Here is a 6,000-nt window from a genome sequence, read left to right as displayed (position 1 = left end):
GATTTTACTTTTGAAGCAAGAAGTTAACTTTAATTTAGTTTATTTGAAGTAAGAAAGCCTTTTCTTGAGAGAACTTTTACAACAAAAGAGATTGTGTAAGCTTTTGGGAATAAAATTTAAATATTTACCAATACAAGGATTATTATTTTAATTCCAAAAATGAACTGCTCATAAATAAGCAGATTATAATAACAGAAAGTATTCTCCTATCTATCTACACTAACGAATATAATTATTAAGTGCAGTAAAACTAATCAAAAAATCACGTAAATGGATTTTGTGAAACTTGCGGATATCTACAGGGTGATTCATGAAGTTCTCCCCCCACTTCTACAGCACATGTGTACTAGTAAAAAATAATGAAAAAATGTTATATAAAACATAGGTCCGAAAACGCTTCGTTAGCGAGTTACAGCTAGCGAAAGATTTCGCCTGAATTCCTGGGTAAAGAGTAAAATAAAGCCATACTGAACTTTTGGAAAGGTTAATTAAGTAAGAAATATCGTGGATTCTTATGTATTTTTACCTGATAAAGCTAATAAAATAGGTTTCAGAACTGTACCTGTAGTAGTTTTTGAGGGATTCAGGGTTAAATGCAAAAACTTGGGGCACGAAACAATGTTTTTTTAAGTTTGATGTACAATAACTTTGTTAAAATTGGTAATAAATACATAAAATCAACGAACATTAATTTGTAGAGAATTTAATTCTGAGAAAAATTGATATAATCAAAGTCTAAAATAAAACAGAAATAAGTACCAAAAAATCGATTTTATTCAGTATAATACATTACTAGTTTTAAGCAAAAATTAATCAGGTTGGGCCCCAACCGTACGCACCTTTTTATAATAGATGTTCGAAAATGAGGCCATCATTATCAATACATTTTGTAGCACGTTTGTGTATTGCTTTTGTTGCGTTTCTTAATTTTTCAGGACTTCCCTGTATCTGCACAGCCGAATCCATAATACGGGCAATTAATTCATCACGAGAATTCACTTTTGTCTTGTATACAATGTCTTTCATCCATCCCCAGATGCAATAATCCAATGGAGATAGATCTGGTGATCTTGGTGGCCAAGGGTGAGGCCCTCCACGACCAATCCAGTGTCCAGGAAATTGATGATTTAAGTAAGCAGAAACAGCACGTGAAAAGTGGGGAGGTGCTCCGTCATGCTGGAAGTACAAATTTTGTCTGAGATGTAAAGGAACATTCTCTAACAGCTGCGGCAACTCTTCTTGAAGGAAATGCAAATAGAACTCAGCATTTAGGCGTCCAGGTAATATGAAAGGTCCAATCAGCCGATTGTGCAAAAGGCCACACCAGACATTGACGCTAAAATCGGTGTTGAAAGTTCTGTTCCACTACCTCATGTGGATTTTCTTCTGCCCATGAGTGTTCATTGTGCAAGTTATTGACACCATCCCGAGTGAATTGTGCCTCATACCGTAAACAAAATACGCTTGTAGAGTTGATTATTAATATTTGAAAAAGTTGCAAAAACTCCAAGCGAAGCGGACCATCCCCTAGCTGTAGATGTTGAACCTTTTTGTTTATGAAACGGATAAAATTTGTTTCGATTAAGTGACCTCCACACCGTTGACTGCGAAAACTCCTATCCGCCTAGAAATACGTCGTTGTACTTACACCTGGACTGCGATGAACAGCATTAATAACAATATCATCATTCAAGTTGGACAGCTCGTTCATAATTGGTTCTAGTACTTGGTAGTGATCCTGTTTCCCGAAGAGTACGAAAAGTTCCTGAAATTGTTTTGGTATCTGGAATCCTCCTATTAGGGTAAACGTAGTTCATATTCTTCTACAGCAGCTCTAGCATTACCATTACAGTAACCCAAAATAAAAACCATATCAGCGTATTCCTCTGATGTAAAATAAGTAAGGCATTTTTTCGCTGAATAAACAATCGAATTATAACTCACAGAAAAAATTGCATTTAATAACACGATTTTCACAGAACCCGATCTTCTGCTGTAGCTTGCAAAACACCATTAATACACAGTTTCTAAACGTAACAGTACAGAATACCATTGTTGATCACTGTTATTCGTGCGTTACCAACTTAGAAATTAATAAAACAAAAAAACTGCATTTCGATGATTAGTAAACAATAATGGGAAAATGTTTGCTTCATTTTATTTTCGAACATTTGATGTAAATTTATATTTAAAAAAAATACAACGTAATAAAACATGATATTTTTATTTACAAAACAAATTTATTTAACAGTTAATCTTGTTTTCTCAATTTATCTCATCATTAAGGAACAAACATTTTGTTTTTGTTTTATTTTAACTAAATACCGTACGGTATTTCTTTACAGCTAGTAATGTATTATACTGAATAAAATCAATTTTTTGGTACTTCTTTCTGTTTTATTTTAGACTTTGATTATATCAATTTTCTCAGAATTAAATTCTCTACAATTAATGTTTGTTGATTTTATGTATTTATTACCAATTTAACAAAGTTATTGTACATCAAACTTAAAAAAAACATTGTTTCGTGCCCCAATTTTTTTGCATTTAACCCTGAATCCCTCAAAAAACTACTACAGGTATAGTTCTGAAACCTATTTTATTAGCTTTAGCAGTTAAAAATACATAAGAATCCACGATATTTCTTACTTAATTAACCTTTCCAAAAGTTCAGTATGGCTTTATTTTACTCTTTACCCAGGAATTCGGGCGAAATCTTTCGCTAGCTGTAACTCGCTAACGAAGCGTTTTCGGACCTATGTTTATATAACATTTTTTCATTATTTTTACTAGTACAATGTGCTGTAGAAGTGGGGGGAGAACTTCATGAATCACCCTGTATATAAAAGTCACTACAAAGTTAGACGGCACAGTGAAGCATTGCCTGGTGAATATGAAAATTCACCCGTAATTTTTAATTTGAGCAAGAAGCGAGCAATAAATCTTCCCAGCCCTGATACACACTCCTGCAATATCGCACCGGTCTGCCTGGGTATTAAACACGGTGTCTCTTTGGTTGGAACTCGATCACTAATCCGTTACCAACGTTTCAAGCTGAAAATGATTAACTTTTCCTTTTCAAGCATCAAAGTGAACGTTCACAAAAGGTCTTACATTGTAGTAGCGTTTTTACAAAGAGAATATTCCATTTTATCATTTTATTAAATTCACTAATCCTAGTCTCTTTGATTTCTATCTTTATAAAGTATACGATAAAATGCTCTACAACTGCAAACAGTGTATTGTTTCAAATGGATCAAGAATACATTATTGAACACTTACTGTTTTGTTATAGTTGGAATATTTTTTGCGTGGCTAGAACTTACTACAGTGACATTACCATGGGTTGGGTATTGGAGATCGGTATGAATGTATTTAAAGAGCACAGCACACCAGCATCACGAGATAAATCTCGTTAAATATAAATAAATAAGATACGCCTAACTAAAAGTAAAATATTAACTATTGTTAGACTTGCCATACGTCCCGGTTTGGCCGGGACAGTCCCGGTTTTGCAAGCTTGTCCCGGTGTCCCGCCCGGTTGCCTGCTTGTCCCGGTCACGTCAAAGGAGCCGAATGTTTAAAACAATTGAGCTAGGCCTAGTTGTAGTTTAGTCTAGAGGTTCACGACTAAACAACTACAAAATACTACAAAAAAGAAGTTAAACTTGTTCCTATAGTTGTGCGTTATTTTAAACAGGAATCTAGTGTGCAAGTCAAGCTATTAGACTTTTAAGTCTGTACCAGGCGAAACCGCTGGAATATTTTTTAATCACCTGATGACAGTTGTTAAAGAAAACAAATTAGAAGAGAAAGTTGTAGGATTTTGTGGTGATAACTGCAATACAAATTTTGGTGGAGTAAATAGAAGAGGGAAAAACAATGTATTTGCTCTTATAAAGAATGAACTTGGAAGATCAATAAATGGTATTGGTTGTGGTGCTCATATCGTCCACAACGCTGTCCAGACTGCTGTAGATGTGCTTTCCATTGAAATCGAGGCCCTTGTTGTGAAAATCTACAAGTATTTTCATATTTACACTGTAAGGGTTACTCAACTCAAAGAATTCTGCGAGTTTGCAGATATTGAACACCGCAAATTAATACAACACGGAAATACTAGATTTCTCTCCCTTATACCAGCAATTGAAAGGATGATTCAAATGTTTTCTGCTTTGAAAGAGCACTTCTTGTCTCAGGAAATGTGTCCATCTCTGATAAAGAACTTCTTTGATGATGAGCGAGGTGAAGTGTTCCTATGGTTTGTACATGGTCAGCTAGCATTGTTTAATAAAACTAGTTTAGCCATGGAGAAAAATAAATCCAGTGCTATTGATGTTGTACATGCCTTACAAAAGTTGAAGGAAAATTTGCAAGAAAAAAAGGAGTCTAACTTCATCCCATATGGAGCAAAAACGGTCCTTAATTAAAACACTTAAGGGTAAAAGCAATGTTGACTGTAACCAAATGACCAGAGATTTTAACGAATTTTACAGTAGGTATATTTCTTACATTACACTTTGGGAAGATAGTTTTGGAGAAGCTTAAGATTTCGTCTGGGTCAATGAAAACAGCATTTCATGGGAAAACATTGAAAGAATTGCAGAAGTAATTAATAAAAGTACCGGAAAACTCAAGATAAACATCGACGAACTTTTTGATGAGCTTGTCCTTGCCAAGAGATTTTGGGCCTCAAAAGTAGAAGTATGGGAAAAAGAAGACGAGAAGAAACCAAGTGAAGAAAAATGGATGGAGCTGTTCCATTCTTTTAAACAGCAGAATATTTCAGTGCCAAATCTTGGACTTATAATTGAATATGTTTACTGTCTTCCTGGAACATCTGCACCAGTTGAAAGAGTTTTCTCCATGATGAAAATTGCCTGGAGTGATGATCCGAGGATTAACGCATGAATCCACAGTTCGAAATTTAATGTTATGCAAAGTTAACTTAAAAAAAGACTTATTGAGAAAGATTTGCTCTAGTGAAAAATACGAATGGTATAAAAAATAAGCCTTGCTTTTACATTTTATAGCTGTCAATGTTTTAAGGCCTGAAGTAAGCTTATATTGTTTAATGGTTTCAATTTATTTAATGAAAGCCGTGTAAAAATATAACCCAAACTGTATTTTTATTGTTATAAGATATAATCACTTTTATACTATTTAGAAATTAAATTACATTCATACAATTATACATAAAGTTTTTTGGTTTTTATTTTTAATTTGACTTCATATTTATCCCTCCCCCACGCATTTTGAACAGAGGCGTCCCGGTTGGCCGGTGAAAAATTATGGCAAGCCTAACTATTGTATTTCAAATTAAGGCTAAAGATTACTGTTGCAGGTTTGCTTTTAAAATTAATAAGGCTTTCGGGGAATACTATCCCCCTCGCACCCTCCCCCTCAAAATTATGCCCCATGGCATTACTATAGGCAAAAGGTAAATTTACAGTTACCCACTGCTTGGAGAAATTTTTGTTCAATAGGCTCTACAATTGGACCTGTCATAAATGCTTGGCACTTAGAACTACTTGAAGAACTTATCGTCCCTCTCACTCGCTCCGTCGATGGGGTAGCAAGAGATGAGTTGGCTCATTAGAATTCAAATATAGTCTTCTTTCAAAGTGCACGCTGCTAACGATGGGAAGAATGAAGTGAACTTATCGTCCCTCTCGCTCGCTCCGTCGATGGGGTAGCAAGTGATGAGTTGGCTCACTAGAATTCCAACTATAGTCCGCCTGCACTGCTAATGATGGGAAAAAGAATGAATGATTATGAAGCTGTCACTTAACGTGATATAAAAAAGACAGCCTATTAAGTAAAGAGTCTATTAACTATTAACGAGTTTTTATTGCCAACATTGTGGAAGGATACCGAACAAGTCGTTGTGGCGCAGGCCTGATGTACGTTGAACCTCAGAACTAAGTAAACCAATCTCCCGTCACCACACCTCGTAAACATGAATAACTTCCCTGCAGTGTAACCACCACCAGTCAGAGC

Source organism: Homalodisca vitripennis, chromosome 7, assembly GCF_021130785.1.
Source record: "Homalodisca vitripennis isolate AUS2020 chromosome 7, UT_GWSS_2.1, whole genome shotgun sequence".
Taxonomy (NCBI): Eukaryota; Metazoa; Arthropoda; class Insecta; order Hemiptera; family Cicadellidae; genus Homalodisca; species Homalodisca vitripennis.
The sequence above is the reverse complement of the archived record's forward strand: the minus strand, read 5'-3'. Positions refer to the sequence as shown.